General features: G+C 42.1%; 1 protein-coding gene across 8 annotated transcripts in view; it reads right to left on the bottom strand.

Moving 5' to 3' along the window:
• Positions 1-22051, bottom strand: part of OSBPL6 (oxysterol binding protein like 6) — a 237049-nt gene that overhangs the window by 190086 nt on the left and 24912 nt on the right. For 7 of the 8 annotated variants that reach the window (XM_058440769.1, XM_058440778.1, XM_032755284.2 and 4 more), the window contains exon 1: positions 16838-16991. The exons of the other annotated variant lie outside the window; for it this stretch is intronic. The gene's annotated coding sequence lies outside the window, so the exon portion shown is untranslated. Of the gene's footprint in view, positions 1-16837; positions 16992-22051 lie in introns of those variants that run through there. 8 annotated transcript variants of the gene reach the window in all.

Here is a 22051-nt window from a genome sequence, read left to right on the forward strand (position 1 = left end):
GATTCATCGCCTCAGCCTCCCAAAGCGCTAGGATTACAGGCGTGAACCACTGCGCACAGGTGAGAGGGGTCATTTTTATGTCCAATGTATATAAGGCATAGTGTATCTACCTTTATCTTCCTAAATTGATATCCAAACCCGAAAGGCCATCAAATAATATCCTTAGGTTGAATCATCTAACATTAAAATACTAGGGTGTCCTAATTGCAGGGGAAGGTGAGTTTTAAAGTCTTTGCTGGATTTTTTTTAACTGTCAAATTTACTTATAGGTTAGGTGTGGTGGCTCATGCCTGTAATCCTAGCACTTTGGGAGGCGGGAAGATCACTTGAAGTCAGGAGTTCAAGGCCAGCATGACCAACATGGTGAAACTCCATCTCTACTAAAAAAATACAAAACAAAGTTAGCTGGGCATGGTGGCAGGCACCTGTAATCCCAGCTACTCATGAGGCTGAGGCAGAAGAATCGCTTCTACCCGGGAGGCAGAGGTTGCAGTGAGCCCAGATCATGCCACTGCACTCCAGCCTGGGTGACAGAGTGAGACCCTATCTCAAAAAAATAAATAAATAAAAATAAAAATTAAAAAATGTACTTATAGTCTTTATCTTTAATAAAGTCTTATTTTTCAGAGTACATATGACTATAGTATGGAAAGACAGAAAAGTGGGAAAAAAAGGCACCATGTCTTGGAAAGCTTTTTAAGTTATTTAGCAGGTTTTTCTTCTTAATGGTAGTCAGACCTGTAGCTTTCAGGCAAAAGTTTGTGAGATCTCTGTGAAATCTGCCCAGTCTAACAGGAAAACCTCAGGATACTGCTACTGTAGTGAGAGCGGGCTTCCTTACAGGACTGGCTCTGTCCATGAAGCCCTCAGTTTAAAAGACCCACTTGAGTGCTTGAAACTCTCAAATCAGATCCCTTGGGGACTCACTCTTAAATAGAAGCAGGCAAGCCGAAATCACCAGATATCTGAGGAAAAACTCAAACATGAAACACAGATCAAAACAAACATAAAGAAAGCCACTTGGAGGACACCGAGGTTTCCCCGTGCAGGGAGCAGAAAATGTCAATAACCTCAAAGGGGTGACAGAAGATATTGCATCCATCAAACAAGAAAGGGATGCTAAAAAAAAAAAAAAAAAAAGAAAGAAAGAAGAAATTTCAGACATGCAAAACTCAATAGAAAAGCTGGAAAATTGCCTCTTTGAAAACCTAGGGAAAGAAAAGAGGAAAAGGAAAATAAAGTTGAGGAAATCACCCAGAAAGTAGGGCAAGAAGATTAAAAACAAAGAAACATGACAGCAAACATAAGAAAATTAAAGAACCAATGAATCCAGGAAGTCTAATACCCAAATAATCAGAATTCCAGAAAAAGAGAACAGAGAAAAGTGAGGGGAAGAAAGCATCAATAAAACTAATGAAGATGTTTCAGATTTTAAAGACCTTAGTTTTCCAGACTGAAACAGCACACCAAAGACGGACAAAAGATTAAACATAAACAGAGAAAATACTATTAACTACCAGACAGAAAAACAAACTTAGGTTTCAGAATGGCTTTGGTCTTCTTAACAATAACTTCAGAAGCTAGGGGGCAGTGGACTAAAGCCTTGAATATTCTAAAGGAAAATTATTCCTAATCTTGAATTTTAGTCCCAAACTATCAATCAAGAATGAGAATAGTGTAAAAATATTTATAGACATTTAAGATCTCAAAAACTTTACCCTCTCAGGAAGCTAACGGAGGGTGTGCTACATTAAAAAGAAAGAAAGGGGAGGAAGGAAAGAAGGAAGAGAGGAAGGAAGAAAGGAAGGAAGGAAGGATGGAAGGATGGAAGGAGGGAAAGAGGGAAGAAGGGAAGGAAAAGGGAAAGGAAAGGAAAGGAAAGGAAAGGAAAGGAAAGGAAAGGGAGGGGAGGGGAGGGGAGGGGAGGGGAGGGGAGGGGAAGGGAGGGGAAGGGAGGGGAAGGGAGGGAGGGGAAGGGAGGGGAAGGGAGGGAGGGACAGACGGACAAGCAAAGAAGGGGAAAACACGAAGACAGAAAGCAGGAGATCCAATACAAGAGAGAGGTGTATGTTGACGATAAAAAAGATTTAAGATCAAAACATAAGCAAATAAGTATTTTGAAAGGATCTTGAGGGAGGATATCAAATGTACAGGAGATTTTTCTAAAGCTAAGTAATAACTGATTTGAAAGAATCTAATTTAAGAGGTAATAACTTCGAGCAAATTTTGAGTATTTTTTTCTTTCTCAACTATTTGATGATAAGCAAGTATTAAACAAATTAATATCCTATTGGATGGCACTTTCTTTCTTTTTTTTTTTTTTTTTTTTTTAAGACAGAGTCTTACTCTGTCACCCAGGATGGAGTGCAGTGGCATGATCTTGGCTCACTGCAACCTCCGCCTCCCGGGGTTGAAGCGATTCTCGTGCCTCAGCCTCCCAAGTAGCTGGGACTATAGGCACGTGACACCATGCTGGCTGATTTTTTGTATTTTTAGTAGAGATGCGGTTTCACCGTGTTGGCCAGGCTGGTCTCAAACTCCTAACCTCAGGTGATCCGCCCACCTTGACCTCCCAAAGTGCTGGGATTACAGGCATGAGCACCATGCCCGGCCTGGCACTTTATTTCTAATAAAACTTTGCTAATTGTCACAGTGGCACACAAGTTCTCTAAATTCAGTCTCCATAATTTGGTTAATATTTGCTTATCATCAAATAGTTAAGAGAAAAAAAGTACTCTTAAAATTAGCTTGAAGTTATTACCTCTTAAATTAGACTTTCTCAAACCAGTTACTACCTAGCTTGGCTGAAAAATACACACCGACCCCACCCTTAAAAAATATGTTCACTTCCTAATCCCCTGAGCTTGTAGATACTACCTTATATGGCTAAGAGAGAATATTTTAGCATATATGACCCCCAAACATATGATTAAGTGAAGGGTACTAAGAGGAGGCACTTATCCTGGATAATCCAGGTGGGCCCTAAATACAATTACATGTATCCTTGTAAGACAGAGGCAGAGAGAGTTCTGACACAGACCAAAAAAAGGAGAAGACACACACAGAGGAAAAGGGGATGTAAAATAAAACAGAGATTTTGAGTTATGTGGCCATGAGCTAAGGAACACCAGGGACCAGAACCAGAGAGAATAAATTTGTGTTGTTTTAAGCCACTAAGTTTGTGGTAATTTATTACAGTAGCCATGGGAAACCAGTATACCACTCTGCCACAGCAGCACTCACAGGTGCACCCACACAAGGCCACCTTTATAGGCAGGGACCCACTGGCTATCGCTTTCTCTTTAAAAACAAAACAAAACAAACAAAAACCCCAGCGCTTTGGGAGGCTGAGGTGGGAGGATCGCTGGAGTCCAGGACTTTGAGATCAGCCTGGGAAACACAGCGAGACCTAAATTCTCTATTAAAAACAAAACAAACAAACAAAAACAACAGGCCAGGTGCGGTGGCTCACGTCTGTAATCCCAGCACTTTGGGAAGCTGAGGTGGGCAGATCACCTGAGGTCAGGAGTTCAAGACCAGCCTGACCAATATGGTGAAACCCCATCTTTACTAAAAATACAAAAATTAGCTGGGCATGGTGGCAGGTACCTGTAGTCCCAGCTACTCGGCAGGCTGAGACAGAATTGCTTGAACTCGGGAGGCAGAGGTTGCAGTTAGCCGAGATCATGCCACTGAACTCCAGCCTGGGCAACAGAGTGAGACTCCATCTCAAAACAAAAACAAAACAAAACAAAAAAAACTCCTGTAAGAAAGAGTTGGTAAAGAGCTTACTAAAGCCTTTGGTAAGTAAACTAAACTCTATGGTAAGTGATTCAACATAAATCAAATTTTCTATCCCTTTCTTCATCTTGAAAACCAAAGGTTGGATAATGGTATCACTAAGTATACAGGTTACGTGACAGTGGCCTCATCATTTTGTGCTGATTTTCTGTCCCATCATCCACTGTACAGAGAGGAAGATGATCAAGTAAGGACACTGTTTTTCCTGTGCAGCCTGTGAACTCAGTCTCATTGCTATGTCATGCCTCATAATCCCTAACCACAAAACTTTAAGTGCTATTTGGGTTCTCGGTTTCCTTTGTATTGACACAATATATGCTAGCTTTTTCACCACACATAAACCCGAGACGAGTCTTTTTTGTTTCATTCTACCTGTTGGAAAATACTTTAGTTCTTCACACAAGACAAAAATTAGATGCCAATTTTCTTAAAACAGCCAATAAGAGAAATCCTAATCATGTGGCTGTGTAATACAGTATTAAAAAGAATTGTGGAAAAGTTGGATGCATCCTCTGATTAATCAGCATATTGGGTAGGCTCAAGTAGTTGAAGGTTACGTACTAATTCAACTGTGACTAGATTTTAACAATTTGAAATATCATTTTCAAAAAAGGCAAAATTAATACTTTTTTGCCCAGCCTTTGATATTTTCATAGCCAAGAGCCAAATGCTTCTAAAGTGTGACAAATGATCATTCTAATTAAACTGATCAAACACTTAGCTGTGCTGCTTAGTGATATAATGCCCTTAAGAGGATTAGACAAACAATTCTGGAAATATACAAATCTATCATATTTATTAATGAATTAGTGTTTCAATAAGTGACTACATGTAACTTCTCATTTGCCCAAGTCACTGACCTAAAAGTGACTTGGGCATATATACTGGAAATATCTCCTGCTGTGCTGCTTGACTTTTTGTCCTCTGCACAGTGTTTTTGCTGAAAAGATCCTTCAGTAAAGTCCAATTTGTCTATTGTTTTCCTTTATCATGAGCACTCTTTATGTCCTGTTTAGGAAATCTTTGCTTATTTTCCTTTTCTAGAAGCTTTGTTGTTTTACCTTTCTCAGACCTACAATCTATCTGGAACTGTTATTAGAGATACAGAACTTATTAGATCAGGTAGAATTCTAAGACTTCTTTCTCCCCCATCCCTTCTCACTGTCATCATCTGGGGCTAACTACAGGCTCCCTTGTTTCTTTAAGGACACTACAGCCATTGTCCACACCATAGAGAACTGAAGGCCGCTGAAGCTTCTTTTTTCTTCCCATCCACCAGCCTTCATCTTTGGCTTCCTCCCTTCCCTGTCTACTTAATCATGAGCTGTCACTTCAACCTCTTTTTAGCACTCTCAATTCCCCCCAACTCACTTTCTCAAACACAAATCCCAACCCTGGCAAGGAAAAGGCATTATGGGCCAATTGGCTTTGGAGCTACAGGAAACTGGGTTTGAAATCTGATTATACAATTTACAAACTGCAGGAGCTTGGCAGTCAGTTGATGTTTCTATTTTCTCATCTGTGAAACTGAGAAAGGCTGGGGCTCACGGTGGGGGAAGGTGGGGTAGAGTGTGGGGGTAAAGGATTAACAATACCAACACCTTGTAGACCTACTGTAAGGATGAGAAATAATGTATGTTAAGACCCTGGTGCAGAGTAGGCACTGAATAAGTAAATGAATAGTAGCAAAAGGGAATCAGTCAATGAATCAATAAAACTGCTAGCCAACTCACTCAACTGCATTGTTAGAGTAACTCTCCCTCTCAGGTAGGCTTCCAATGGTAAGCTCTTTCCTCTTCACCGCACTGGCTATGTTAACTTTTACCACAATCCCTCAAGACCTCCACTTCACTCCTCTGCCTGCCTCCTCACTTTCAACAGATATCTGGGGGACTTCTGCTTCTGGCCAAGATGAACGACTGAATTTATCTTCCTGTTGGAGACAACCAAGAAGTGGACAAAACATACAAAGAAATAGTTTTCAAGATATTATCAGGCAACAAAAGACAGTGATCCCCAAGGGAGAGGAAAGGAGTGAGGTGAGTCCTAAGAAAGACTATACTAGGTTAGTACCTTGAGTGAGTTTCCAGCAGTGGCATAGGGAGGGGGAACCCAGGGCCAGGGCAGCAGACTTGAGCTGACAGTTCAGAAAAACCAAGGCAGCTGTAGTCCAAAGGAAAAGGGAGATCTTCACAGAGAGATGTCCAGAGATCTGTAGAGAGTTCCCCTCAAGAATTCAGTGAGGCCGGGCAGGGTGGCTCACGCCTGTAATCCCAGCACTTTGGGAGGCCGAAGTAAGCGGATCACTTGAGGTCAGGTGCTCGAGACTGGCTTGGCCAACATGGTGTAACCCCCCTCTCTACTAAAATACAAAAATTACCTGGGTGTGGTGGCATGCACCCGTAGTCCCAACTACTCGGGAGGCCAAGGCATGAGAAACGCTTGAAGCCAGCAGGCGGAGGTTGCAGTGGGCAGAGATTGCAGCACTGCACTCCAGCCTGGGCAACAGAGTGAGATTCTGTCTCAAAAAGAAAAAAAAGAAAAAGAAAAGAATTCAGTTAAGTCATGCTCATAGGTATAAGGAAGCCAAAGAGGTTGGAGAAAAAAACACTAGAACGCACTAGAGATGACAGAACAGTGCCCACACTCACAGAATCAAGAACAGTCTGCTCCCACCTGCCAAACTAGAAAGCCCCATGATTCAGCGGACATTGGGTACAGTACCCAGAAGGGTCTTGCCTAGTTCATGGAAATAATTAGCCTTAAATTAAGCACTACCTGGTTCCACTAAACAAATCTTAAAGCCAAGACCTTAAAGAGTCAAACTATTTCCAAGTAAATTAATTGCGTCACAGAACAAAGCTCAAGAACATTTACAGGAACGCAAAAATATCCAGCACCCAACAAGGTAAAATTCCCAATATTTAGTATCCAATCAAAAATTACCAGGCACATAAAGAAGCAGGGAAATATGATTCATGGTAAGGAGATCCTGACCCAGAGCTGCCACAAAGATTAGAATTAGCAGGCAAGGATATTAAAAACAGTTATAATTATATTCCGTATGTTCAAAAAGTTATGTAGAGATATAGAGATATTTTTAAAGACCCAAATAACACTTCTAGAGCTGAAAACTACAAAGTCTGAAATTAAAAATATATCCTTGGATGAGATTAATACTGTAGACATTGCCAAAGAAGAGATTACTAAATGTAGGCCAGGCACAGTGGTGTGAGCCTATAATCCCAGCTACTCAGGAGGCTGAGGTGGAAGGATAGCTTGAGCCCAAGAGTTCAAGTCTAGCCTGGGCAACATAGTCTCACCTCATAAACTGAGGTGAGACTCTAGCTCAATTTAAAAAGAAAAAGTTAAAAGAAACTAAGTATAAAGACACAGCAATAGAAACTATCCAAAGTGAAACAGGGAAAAGAAAGCTTTAAAAAATGAACAGAGCCTCGGTGAGTTGTGAGACAACTTTAAGCAGCCTAATATACAGTACATGGACTCCCCACAAAAGACAGAATAATGAAGAAAAAACAGAAAAACATATGTGAAGAAATAATAGCAGAAACTTGTCCAACTTTCTCGAAAACGAAAATCCCACAAATTCAAGATGCTCAATGAATCTCAGTGGCACAAAAGACATGAAGAAAACCACATCAAGGTACATCATGATCAAATTACTCAACACCAATGATAAAAAGCATCCTTTTTTTTTTCTTTTTTTCTTTTCTTTCTTTTGAGACAGTCTTGCTCTGTCACCCAAGGTAAAGTACAGTGGCACAACCTCAGCTTACTGCAACCTCTGCCTCCCGGGCTCAAGTGATTCTCCTGCCTCAGCCTCCCAAGTAGCTGAGGTTACAGGTGCCCACCATCACGCTCAGCCAATTTTTGTATTTTTAGTACAGACAGGGTTTCACCATGTTGGCCAGGCTGGTCTTGTACTCCTGACCTCTAGTGATCTGCCACCTCAGCCTCCCAAAGTGCTGGGATTACAGGCGTCAGCCACAGCGCCCAGCAGATAAAAAGAAATCTTAAAGCAGCCAGAGAAAAAAGATACAGTATGTACAAAGATAAGGATAATAAATTTCTCACTGAAAACAATGCAAACAGGAGGCTACATCTTTAAAGCACTGAAAAGAAAAATACAGTTTACCTAGAATTTTATACCCAGTGAAAATATCTTCAAAATTGAAGGCAAAATAAAGACACTTTCAGACATACAGAAGTGAAAAAGTTATCACCATTGGAAACAAGAAACGTTAAAGGAAGTCCTTTTAAGCCAAAAGAAAATGATTCCAGATGGAAATATGCATCTGCAAAAAGGAATGAAAGGCACCATAAATGGTAAATACATAGTAAATATATGATTTTGTAAATTATCATTTACATATCTTTAAAAGATAACTTTTCAAACAAAAGCAGTAACAATATAATGTGGGGTTTATTACGTAAATATGACAACAATAGCACAAAAGTCACAAAGAGAGAAAATAAAGTATATTATTATAAGGTTCCAATACTATAAGCACTCACTGTAGTGTCAGATTGGAATGGCTGATTAAAAACTGACCCAAAGTCTATCTGGCTTCTGCCATTCCCGAAAGATCTATGAGCCTATGTGACTTGATCTTAAAGCTGACATCATATCTGATAAAGCACTGTAACTGCAGTTAACAAGCACATGTAATAATGGTCATGGGAACACTAATTGTCAGGCACACTTCTCAGGTTGAAAACAAATGCCACAGGTCACTGTCAGTATTTTTTTCTACATCTGTACATATATGTTTTCACAAATTAACTCTAATGTGGACCATGTGCCAGGTCAGGATGATTTAGTATCCAGGCATGTGATGGTCAGTACATGTCTGGCACTGGCTTGGACACCTCACTCAACTCTCAGAGCCTCAGTTTCCTCATCTACAAAATTACTTCTAAGATGCTTTCTGTGATTTGGGTAATGCTGGAAAGACTAATGTGCTAGTTAAGTCTTAGATATTGAGCCACTAAGAAAATATGTCTCTTGCCCGGTGCTGTGGCATACAACTACAATCCCAGGCACTCAGGGGGCTGAGGCCAGGAGCTGGAGGCTGTAGTGCACCCTGATCATGTCTGTGAATAGCCACTGTACTCCTGCCTGGGCAACACAGTGAGACCCTCATCTCAAATAAATAAATAAATAAGAAAATATGTCTCTTGATACAAAATATTCTCAAAGTAATCCCAAAAGAATCACTATATTGGAAAATGGCCATTTCTTCACTCTCAAGTTGTCATTTTGAGTTGCTTCTATGAAAATCAGATGGCTACCAACTGCTAACTCCCAACATTGCCCACCAATATTTTCTTTAGACAGACTAACCATGATTCTTAATCTTCAAATCAGAAAGGTAAATTTAATCTTAATTCTAAATGAAATATTAATATACATTTGTAGAGTCTACAATTTTAGAAATATTTATTTGGGGGGGGCACAGTGGCTCACACCTGTAATCTCAGCACTTTTGGAGGCTGAGGCGGGCAGATCACAAGGTCAGGAGATCGAGACCATCCTGGTTAACACGGTGAAACTCCGTCTCTACTAAAAATACAAAAAATTAGCCGGGTGTGCTGGCTGGCGCCTGTAATCCAGCTACTCAGGAGGTTGAGGCAGGAGAAAGGTGTGAACCTGGGAGGCAGAGCTTGCAGTGAGTCGAGATCGCGCCACTGCACTCCAGCCTGGGTGACAGAGCAAGACTCCGTCTCAAAAAAAAAAAAAAAAGAAATATTTATCTGGAATTCCTAAAGCATTTCTGGAAGTCCTAAAGAAAATCTGTTTTAGAAAGAAAATTTCAAGGAATTATAGAAAATATTAAAATCAAGGAACACCCCTATACAACACTCCATCACCATCCTCAAAAAGATATTACTAATTTCTTATAATAGTAATCATCTATGTTAGCAGAAGAAAAAGGAAGAAAGTTACATCATGATTTGTGGACAGTTTTTAAAAGTGTCTGAAGAGCCAAGCACAGAGGCTCCGTACCTGTAATGTCAGCACTTTGGGAGGCCAAGACAGGAGGAGCACTTGAGGTCAGGAGTTCAAGATGAGTCTAGCCAAACTGGTGAAACCCCGTCTTTACTAAAAATATAAAAATTAGCCAGGCACGGTGACACACACCTGTAGTCCCAGCTACTGGAGAGGCTGAGGCAGGAGAATCACTTGAACCCGGGAGGCGGAGGTTGCAGTGAGTCGAGATTGCCCCACTGCACTCAGGCCTGGGTGACAGAGAGACTCCATCTCAAAAAAAAAAAAAAAAAAAACAAATGTCTGAAGAAACAGAACCTTGCTTGCATTTAACTCATACGTTATTGATTTGCATATAAATGTCAAATGGCCCATTTTAAAAGCAAAAAGAAGCAACTAAAAAGCTCCAGCACCTCCAACTTAAAGAAATGTGCTTTAATCTTTGTATATTTTATTGCTGGCTTCGAAAAATGTAATCCCTAAACCTCATTATTTCACAAAATTTGGCCAGCTCACAAAGAATAATTAGGCATTATTCTCGAAGAATTTTTTAAAAATATTTCTTACACAGAGAAATAATTGTCAGTTAGCTACCCAATAATGGACATTTTGAGACCAGAAGTACAGCACTGCCTTATCCAAATATGTGTTTTCCTTCAAAGTTTAAAGGGAAAAAGCTTAAAGTTTTCTTTTTCCCAGTGTTCCGAAAGATTAGAATGTAAACACAAACCAAACAGAACTATAATTAGCATTTCAAATGGCAAACAATGTACAGTGTAATTTTATACAAATCAGTTAACAAAAATGGTATATTTAACAACACTTACTGAATGTCCACTATGTACAAGGCTATGTGATGTGGGAGTTAAAAAGATGAATACATAGAGCTTTCTAGTTCTATGAAAAGCCCCTTAATAGCATTAGTTTTGGGGATTTAACAAATGGAAAAAAAAAAAAACCCTTAATAGTTATCCTGCAGAGGCTCCCCATGACATTTGAGCAGTCACTCACAGGCAGCTAAAGGTTGAAGACTCAATATCTCAGACAGCCAGGCAACCATAGGATTTGACCCCAAACCTAAGCAATAAAATCAGTCGGCCTTCTAGAAAGACCCAGAAAAACACTTAGCAGTAAATACCCAAGTATTCCCTCAGAAGCAAATTAACAGAAATATTAAGTGTGTAGAAAGAGTAATGGTAGGGGTTTAAGGGGGAAGAGAAGAGGATGGAAAATAATATGAATTTTTATTTGTTTAAAGCAGAATTTCACAGTATAATCAAAATTTAAAACGCTGCCTTTGGATACTGACACATGAAAGCTCTCATTTGATTTAAGAAAATTGAGTTTTATGTTTATGTTTCTTTTAATCACGCATAGGGATTAATAATTTTGGTCATATTTTACTATCTGCCAGATAGTATTTATGCACTGAACATGGCAAAGCCTGAGTGAAGAATCCAGAACATCCAATGGATATATGATGCATCTAATTTCCTCTCAGAATATAACAAATGTACAAACTGTCATATCTAATAGTCACTAAACACCAACAATATACCCAAGGCCAACTGAGTTAGACAAAGATGAATTTGAAAGAAATGTTCTATTTGAATGTTTACTACTTGAAAAACTGAGATCCAATTAAATTATCCTTGGTCATTTTAGCTATTGTACCTTTGGGGGTACTATTTCTATAACAACAACTCTCTAACATTGCTGGCAATATGTGGTGAGTTTTTACTCTGGGCAAGAAGTTCACAGAATATTTGATACAACTGGAGAGTTAAGCCCTAATAGTATGTCCATATTACAGATAGTATGTCCATATTACAGATAAGGAAAACACCTTGGGCAGATTACTTAACCTCTTTGTGCCGCGGTTCTCTTATTTATTTATTTATTTATTTATTTATTTATGAGATGGAGTCTCGCTGTCACCTAAACTGGAGTGCAGTGGTGCAGTCTCGGCTCACTGCAACATCTGCCTCCTGGGTTCAAGTGATTCACCTGCCTCAGCCTCCCGAGTAGCTGGGACTATAGGCATGGGCCACCACTCCCAGCTAATTTTCGTATTTTTAGTAGAGACTGGATTTCACCATGTTGCGCAGGCTGGTCTCGAACGCCTGACCTCAAGTGATCCACCCACCTTGGCCTCCCAAAGTGCTGGGATTACAGGTGTAAGCCACTGCGCCCAGCCTCAAAGTTATTTCTAAAAGGTATATAAGTTCAATAAGAAAGAAGCAATGACTAACATGAATTGACACTTGTAACATCTCCAAAAACCTGAAAAATCTAACCAATTACTTAAAATCCATTCATTCATTCCAAAAATATTTATTCAACACCCACCATGTGCTAGGTCCAGAGAATCCAGCAGTAGCTAAGCTAGACATTATCAATGAGGAGCATGTTCTCACTTACTTGTGGGAGCTAAAAATTAAAACAATTGAACTCATAGAGATAGAGAGTAGAAGGATGGTTACCAGACACTGGGAAGAGTAGTGGAGAAGCTCGGGGAGGAGTAGTTGGCTAATGGGTACAAAAACACAGAAACAATGAATAAGTGAGCTGGGAGTGGTGGCTCATGCTTGTAATCCTAACACTTTGGGAGGCCAAGGCAGAAGGATGCCTTGAGCGCAGGAGGAGTTCAAGACCAGACTGGGCAACAAAGGGAGACCCTGTCCCTTTTAAAAAAAAAAAAAAAAAAAAAGGAAAAAAAAAAACAATGAATAATATCTAGTATTTGATAGCACAACAGGTGACTATAGTCAACAATAATTTAATTGTACATTTTAAAATAACTCAGAGTATAACTGGATTGTTTGTAACAGAAAGGATAAATGCTGGAGATGATGGATACCCCATTTGCCCTGATGTGATTATTACACATTGTATACCGGTATCAAAATATCTCACATACCCCATAAATATATACACCTATTATGTATCCAAAAAAATTAAAAATTTTAAAAAATCTCTACATATAAAGCAGACACCATATTGCATGTTTTCAAACACGAGCTTGGATATCTATTACCACATACTTGAGATGTTTAAACCTCACTAAAAGCTCCCACAGCAACTCCACTATTTTCTTTAAAAAAAAAATTTTTGGCCCAGCACGGTGGCTCAGGCCTGTAATCCCAGCACTTTGGGAGGCTGGGAGTTCAAGACCAGCCTGACCAATATGGTGAAACCCCGTCTTTACTAAAAATACAAAAATTAGCTGGGCGTGGTGGCACGCACCTGTAGTCCCAGCTACTAGGGAAGACTGAGGCAGGAGAATCGCTTGAACCCAGGAGGTTGCAGTGAGCCAAGATTGCGCCACCGCATTCCAGCCTGGGCGACACAGCGAGATTCTGTCTCAAAAAAAAAAAAAAAAAATTGATACTACACGCCAGGATTCTCCATATTTCTTTTCATTATAGTCAAATACCTTTGACTCTCCTCTTCTTTTTTAGGACAGTAGTTTTAGTTTTTAAACTAATCCTTTTCATTTTCTCCAAACTTGAGAACTCTCAATCAGCAGTGCCTCCTAACGAGGAGCCTTGGATCTCTCCTGGTAGGCCCCACCTATCTGTTCCCTAAACTTACTGTATAAATGCTTTGAGTGGTTCACTGTTGGAAAATTTCTCATGGCTCCCTCGACTTCTGTTCATATCATTTTCTAAGTCCACAACAGCCTTCCTCTTCTCAGCATGACCACTTCCTGCTCAACCTTTTTGCAAATTTCTTCCATGAACTCTGGGCAACTCATGCCTATGCACAGGGACTGCGTCTTCATCTTTCAACTAATATCTTGTAGGCTTATTGTCTTGTGACAACTCTATTTTCCTTATTTTCTTTTTCCTTGGAACCTTAAAATATCATCACTGGTCCATGCATTATCCTCTTTCTTTTTTTTTAATACAATATCTGCCCCCCATCCAAAGTTTCAATTACCCATGGTCAATCAGGTTCTGAGAATAGGTAAATACAGTGTAATAAGATAATTTGAAAGAGAGAGAAACCACATTTACATAACTTTTTATTACAGTATAGTGCTAATAATTGTTCTGTTTATTATGATTGTTAATCTCTTACTGTACCTAATTTATAAATTAAATTTTATCATAGGTATCTATGTATGGAAAAGAAGAATATACATAGGGTTTGGCACCATCAGAGGTTTCAGGCATCTACTAGGGGACTTGGAACATACTCCCTTTGGATAAGGGGGGAATTACTGTACAACGATCACCTAGCAACTCACCATGAAACCCAAGGACTAGGTCATTATCAATAACTAACATCCATGTGTGTGTTCCTCCCCACATGCTACCCTCCAGTCCATATAAAAGATAACTGCCATTCTAAGTTTTATGTTCATCATTCTCTTGCTTTCTAAAAAGATATGTATTTCAACAGACACATATGCAAAACATAAGTGCATGTTTGTATTTAGTGTTTGTATTTGATGGTTTCCCTGGTTTATGTAAATTAGTACAACCATTTGGGAATATAATTTGGCAATACTTAAGTTGAATATTCACATAACCTACAAACCAGCAATTTTATTCCTTGGTATTAACCCAAGAGAAACACTGGCACGTGTGCCCAGGAAACATAAATAATCAGAGCAACACTGCAATATCTCAAAACATAAAAAAAAAAAAAAAAAAAAACAAATGGTCACTGAGAGGAGAAGAGAGAAACATAACCGCATTAAAAGACACATAATGGAATATTTTACTGCAGTGAAAGTCAGTGAACTACAACTACATACAGTATGAATGAATCTAGAGATTCAATATTGAGTGAGGAAAAAAAAGTTCCAGAAGTCAATGGATACTATGAGACCCTTTTTCCCTCAACATTTAAAACAACTTTTTAAAAAGTATCATAATTATGACCTAACCTTTGCAGCAAAACAACAAAATCCTTCTTTTGAGAATGTATGCCTTATCTTTCAAAACTATATTATCTTCTCTCTAGTCCAACAGTTTCATGAGTAAAGTCATAAGAATTTTTATCTCCTTATGCAGTTTACCTAATCCGGTATCTGTGGTGGTACTAAGACCTCCAACCACAAAGATTTCATCTTGGAAGGACTTTATTTTTTCTCCTTGAAGTAAAGTTAACTTAAGGTTAGAGCAATCTAGGGATAAGAAAACTTACATATGTGATCCTATAAAAGTCCAGCAGAACTACCTCATACTAAAGCCAAGAGTCACCTGACAAGTCATAGTAATCTGAAACTGAGGTACCGCCAAAGGTAATCCATCCACTGAATGTATAATGGCGTTATCAACATTGCATCCAAAAATATGAGCAAAACCAGGATTTTTAGGTTTTCTAAAAGCCTGAAATTTTAATTTCAAAATATTTCATTTTTACCTTAAGAATATATTTTTAGGGAAAAAAATATATTAACTCCTACTGTAAAAGAATAACAAGAATAAAATCCACCAATCAGGGCCTTTCCCAATGAGGGCTATGCATATTCTCTGTAGGTGATTATAGCTGAATTACACTGCAGCTTCCCTTCGACCTTGGGAACCCTGCTAACTCTCAGAGTTACTGAGAGGTCTTCTGTTTCATTTATTATTAGTCTTTGTCTCTGCAATGCTGTAGCATGTGATAGAAATATCAACGTTGCGAGCTTGCAGTACCCAAAACTGTAGAAATGTTTCCAAAAAATAAAGCGGGGGTTGGGGCGTGGGGGGGGATGGATAAAAGAAGGAAAAGAAAAACAAAACAAGAGGAAAACAAAGTTAATGGTATTAAGATGGGAAATTTCTTATTTTTACCTTGTGAAGAATACATTTCCTAATCAGCTTAGTGATATATAACCATTAGTATGCAATTTTTAAGTTTAATAAAAGATGTCCAAGAAATTATTTAGAAAAAAAATCACAACTGAATATAATAGACAATTGGCTAAACTTAGCCCAGCAATTTAAAAATGTAAGTTCCTACAGAAAAAACCTTACAGGATTTTGTGTCCAGAAGAGAGAAATAATCTGGCAACCCAGTGGGTTCACTTAGTTTCGTGTCATTTGCTTCATGTCCATTATGTAATTCTTCCCCTAGCTTTAAGTCTCTATGTTTAAGCAACTGTTCAGGTATATCACAGAATTGTCACAAAATCAGTATCTGGTTATAACTTTCAAAAACAGCTTAAAAGGTGCCTTGCAGATGTGTCTATACGCAGCAGAAGCTGTGGGGAGAAAATCCGCTTGTGTCATTACTTCTCCAGGCTTTCTCCCCAGGTCTCCCATTCCCTCCTCCCCCAGCATCCCCGGCGACACGATCTGCGGGCAGCTCCCGGCTTGATGCAGGGGAAGCACGTCTTTTGACTGCAATGCAAACGCTGTCCCGGTCTGAACCAGGGAAGGCAGACTTGGCCCTGGCCGGGGGTGCGGACGGAGGCTGCCGGGAGGGCTGCAGGGGCGCCAGCAGCGGGTGGGCTGGGGTGCCCCGCGAGGGCAGTCCGCAATGCACGCGCACAATAAAACCCAATGCACAACTTGCCCAGCCGCTCCTCTCGGCTTCCCCGATTCCCTGAAAGGTGCGGCGTAGGCGTTAGCTCTCGCAGGCGCGGGCGCTCTCACCCGCGCCGGTTCGGTTTTCCGCTGACAATTACATCAGTCCTTCTCCCTGCCCCTGCTTCAATCCCCAGGCAGACTACGGGGAGCAGGGGCGCCGGCCCGCGCGAGGGAATGCGAGCGCGAGTGGCAGGCGGCCGGAATTCCCTGGCAACGAGGGGGAGGGAGGGCGGCAAACCGGGACCGCGATACAGACGCCCCCTCCCATCCTGGCTGCGAGAATGGGCTGACACCGTCGCCCCCACTTCCCTGTAGCCCGAGCTATCGGCCGGGGGCGCCTCCAGGGGAACTGCGATGCCCTAAGGGCCCGAAGCTGCGGCTGCCCACCAACGCGTCCCTCGGGGTCCTCGGCCCGCCGGAGGCGCACAATGCCCCCGGGCCGCGATGCGGGCACCGTGGCGCCCGCCCCAAGCAATCCCTTTGCAACTAGGACACCTACCTGGAGGGCGAGCGGTGGCGCCGCGGGCTCTGCGGCGGCTGTGCGGCTGCAGCGGGAGGCAGGAGGCAGGAGGCAGAGAGCCGGCCCCGACAGGCGGACTGGCGCGCGGGCTAGCGGAGGAGAGGAGGCATGGGCGCCGCCTGCACCGAGCCGCGATCTCCAGCACCGACAGCGGCGGCGGCGACCGTGCTGCGCCTCCAGTGGTCCGCTGCGCCGCAGCCCCTCCTCTCCCACGGGCGGGGCGCGCTGGCGGGGCGGTGCTCCGGGCTCCCCGCCCCCGGCTCCCGCCCGTCCGCCCGGCTGGAGTGGAGCGGCAAGCGGCTGGGGCTCATGCTGCGCACCCGCCCTACCGGGCGCCCCTCCCTGCGCCGCCAGATGGGCTAAGAACCCGGCGCCCTGCGCCCTGGTCACGCGGGGTCCCACAGCCAGGGCTCTCCCCTGGCCCGGCCTCCGTGGGAACCCGTGGTGTCCCGAGATCACCCGCCGTGGAAACCCCGAGTTGCCATCCGCGGGCCTGCGCGCAGTAGCGGAGCCCTAGCCCCGCGCAGTCCCGCGGAGGTGGGCCGGCCGCGCTCGGGAGGGTTGCCCAGAACGGCTCCAGCGCTCGGGCCCAGGAGCGCCGCAGCCGGGAGCACTGCGGGAGACCGTATTCCGAAAGGAACGGCTGCCTGACGGCCTCCGCTCGGGGCTGTCAAGCCCCTGTCCCTGGGCGCCCTTCCGAGGTCGTCATTTCATACACTTACGCGACTGTGCGTGCCTGCTCCCGTCCCTGACTCACTCGGGAGCAAAAACTTCCCGGGCCCAGAGAAACACCTGGGTTCTGCTAAAGGAAGAGCCGGTTCCTTCAAGCCCCTGGCAAAGCCGATCAAAGTCAGTCAGTCCCGCCTCACTACAACCCTTCCACACCCTTAAACCCTTCCACACTCCAAGCCACTCCAAGTCTGCATTCGGAGTGCAGATTAATCTAAAGGCAAATTTGCTGGGAGGGACGGGGTAATGTAAATATTTGTACAGACATTCTGTAAACGAGTGACTGAGGACATGTCAATATTTCAAGACATTTGTGTCATCATCATCTGGGGGTGGGAGGCGGAGGGGAGTCCAGAGGACATCGACTGGACTTAACGGGAGCTATTACAGAACATACTGGGGTGCCTTCAAAAATGGAAGATATTGCTTACTAATGAGGCAACTGTGATGGCATTTCATTGTGCCCTGTGCTGACAAAATGATTTGCTATGAAACATAGTCGACTCTATGCACTCCTTCACACATGCAGTTTCTCTTGAATCTCCAATCTCACCTGTTGGATTAGCTTTTTCCACCTAGACTAGCAATGTTCTCATGTCCTCTGGTCACAAAATAATAGATGCGGGACCCTGCGACAATGGCAGCTTGTCCTTCATTCCTTTGCTGTGAAGACAGGCTCCTCAAGGGAGCAGCTGGGATGCTGACCTCTGCTTCATCACAGCCACCGTTTCTACTCCTCCTTCTGAGTTCCATTAACAGAAACCCTACTGAAATGGCTTTCTCCCTTAAAAGAAAAAAAGCTAAACACCCATGTATTTAAAAAGAAATACAAAAATGTGAACGAAAATGAGAGAGTACACACAGCACACAGAATCTTTACCTAAAGAAGTTCTCTAGGCCCAGCGCGGTGGCTCACGCCTGTAATCCCCGCACTTTGGGAGGCCAAAGCGGGCGGATCACTTGAGGTCAGGAGTTCGAGACCGGCCTGACCAACATGGTGAAACCCCGTCTCTACTAAAAATACAAAAACTAGCGGGGTGTGGTGGCAGGCACCTGAAATCTCAACTTCCCGGGAGGCTGAGGCACAAGAATCGCTTGAACTTCCTGAAATCTCAACTTCCTGGGAGGCAGAGGATGCAGTGAGCCAAGATCGTGCTACTGCACTCCAGCCTGGGCTACAAAGTGAGACTCTGTCAAAAAAAAAAAAAAAAAAAAAAAGAAAGAAAGAAAAAGAAAAAGAGGTTATCTAATTTTTTCTCTGAACCCCTAATAGCAGAGAACCATAAACTATGGGGGAAGAGAGGGAACTACCACAACCTAAATCTCACGTTTTAGTGTAAGAATGTTCTCATGCTTTTCACTCTATTCTATAGTATCTATGTGTGTTTTAATAGTTTTAAAAAATGGTTTTAAACATCGGGGAAAAAAGTCTCCCCTCATCTCATTGATTAATGGTCAAATAAGAGGTAACGGTACTACACCCATCCATCTGGGGAAATGGGTGGATTAAACACAGCGGACTGTACGGAACTAGAAGAGATCAAGGCAGTTTCTCCACCCTATTTGTGCATCACTGTATCTTGAAAACTCAGACTGGCATAGATATGTAAATATGAATAACAGGCTTTTCACTGCTTTTTGAGCTATGGCAGGATTATTGCTCAAAAAAGTGCCAGAGAGCAATGTTTTCATTAAGCGTACATTCTTGCTGAGTGTTAAAGTCACAAGTCATATGTTGACTAAAAGGATCTCAGCTCCCCTAATCCATCCCTTTTGTCTCAGAAAATACTTGTTTGTGGACTTTTCCAGTGAAGAAAGATAATGATGTTCTTAAAAGCCATCGATGCTATAATTCCATCACATACAAATGAACTGAGCCTCATAGGAATCAGTTTCCACCATCAATTCATCCAAGTCCCACTTCGTTTTCATTGCATTTTCTTAGATGAGTACTATTTTAGCTGGAGGTTTAAGGAAGGCTGAAGTGCTAATGCTTCCTTGAAAGATGCAAACCCAGGGCCACAAATGAGGAATAGGAGAAATGACACAGGAAAGAATAGAAAGCAAATACATAATGATATCTTACCAACCTGGCCCATGCTTCATGAACCTGAGAAGACACAGCCAATTGCTTAGCCATGCAAAACTGCCCAAGAACAGTCTATCAAAGAAAAGACTGAAGAAGAAATTTACCTGAAAGCTACCTCCCATTTCCTCCAGCTTCCAGGATGAGTCGTCATCTGACCCCTATGACAGCTACTAGAGAAACAAATCCCATACTTTGCAGCCAAGGTATGGTCATTGTACTGGATTGTTCTATAGGCAACATGGTTATGCTGGAAACTATGTTTCCCCAAATCCCCTTTCGTATATGCTTCCAGACAGACAAAATTGAAGTTACCTGAGACTTAGGGGGCAATACTGAAGCAGCATCTTCATTTGTCTCTCACCACGTCTAACCAATGACGACTTTCATTACATCTTGACAGTTGTCATTGGTTAGAGGTGGCAAGAGACAAATGCTATTTCTAACCAATGAGAAGAGATGCAGGAGAGTTCCTGTTTGTTCTCATTCTTCCCTGCTCTGTATTCTCTTCTGACAAGTAACTGTGACCACAGGCTAGCTAACAGACTCTTCACAGAAACTCACAGAGGCAGCAATCATAAAGACCCAACAACCTTCTGTAGATGTCTACACCAGCCATCTTTGTGCTCTCACTACAGCAGCTGGATGTGCCTAGCCTAATATCCGGATTTCCCTGCAAGCTTGGACTCCTCTGCCCAAATCAGGATTGTTCTCTGATCGCTTAACTCTCCTTTTCAGACTTTTAGACTTTTACTTCTCCAACTCCTCCCACAACTGTGATGTAATGTCTTTTTTTTCCTTTTTTAAACAGAGTATCTCTCTGTCACCCACACTGGAGTGCAGTAGTGTGATCTCGGCTTACTGCAACCTCCACCTCTGGGTTCAAGCAATTCTCCTGCCTCAGCCTCCTGAGTAGCTCAGATTGTAGGTGCCTGCCACCATGCCCAGCTAATTTTTTGTATTTTTAGTAGAGATGAGCTTTTACTATATTGGCCAGGCTGGTCTTAAACTCCTGACCTCAAGTGATCTGCCCACCTCAGCCTCCCAAAGTACTGGGAATACAGGTGTGAGCAACTGTGCCGAGCCTAATTTCTATAATAAATTCCTTATTCAACATATTCACAATGGTCCTGCTTCCCTGATGGAAGCCCGTCTGCCAGGAGCTTAGGGTGGATCTGCTTCAGGAAGCCTAGATGGGAGCAGTCACTTGGGGACCGTTGAGGCAGGGCAAATAGCTAAGAAACCTGGAAAAATGTGAGGCCAAGAGACTCTAAGGATGAACTCTACCTGTGCTTTATTCAAATAGCAAAAATATTCATAGTTTTGCCTTGTATTTGTTACTTGAGAGAGTTCAGCTTTGAAAATGTTTTTATTATTACTAAATTAACCTACTTTGGTTAATCACTCTCATATCATCAAAATGAATGATGGCTTATTTTTTGCTTTTGTTGAGACATTGTTTTGACTTTTTTGACTTTTAGTGTGGAAAATAACAGATCAAACCTCAGTTGGAAAATTCTGACCAGTACTTTCCCCGGCTATGGAAGCATCCTAACTGAGTTTCCAATTTTGTTATAAATTTGAACATAAAGATGAGTAGTAGTCCTTTGTAATTTACTTTTTGTAAAGTAGATTTTCTTTTTCTTTTTCTTTTTTTTTTTTTTTTAACATTTACTATTTTTACAATACCAAAAGAACACAGTGAGAAAATCAAAAGTCAGGCCGGGCACGGTGGCTCACGCCTGTAATCCCAGCACTTTGGGAGGCCGAGGCAGGCATATCACGAGGTCAGGAGATCGAGACCATCCTGGCTAACACGGTGAAACCCTGTCTCTACTAAAAATACAAAAAAATCAACCGGGCATGGCGGTGGGCACCTATAGTCCCAGCTACTCAGGAGGCTGAGGCAGGAGAATGGCATGAACCTGGGAGGCGGAGCTTGCAGTGAGCCAAGATTGCACAACTGCACTCCAGCCTGGGCAACAGAGCGAGACTCTGTCTCAAAAAAAAAAAAAAAAAAAAAAAAATCAAAGGGCAAACTCTTTGAAATAATGATTTCTTGCAGGAAGGATATAATGTTCCCTAGTGCTTGGAGGGCTGAGGGGCCTTGGTATACTCTTACCTGCAGTCTGTTCGTTGGTCAAATTTGGTGTCACCTTTGAATATGTGCATACATTTATTTCCCCAATTGATATAATGCTCCCTAAAAATCACATATTTTGTTGAAACTTTTCTTACCAAGATTATTGCCATCAAGAACTCCTGGGTAAGCATCCAGCAAGTTTAGAAGGCCAACCTTCAGTCCTCAACTCCATTTAGTGCTGTGTCCTTTATTCCCACACTCCCATCATCCACCCAGATGACTTGCTGATCCAGAC

Source organism: Hylobates moloch, unplaced genomic scaffold (genome assembly GCF_009828535.3).
Source record: "Hylobates moloch isolate HMO894 unplaced genomic scaffold, HMol_V3 SCAFFOLD_1, whole genome shotgun sequence".
Taxonomy (NCBI): Eukaryota; Metazoa; Chordata; class Mammalia; order Primates; family Hylobatidae; genus Hylobates; species Hylobates moloch.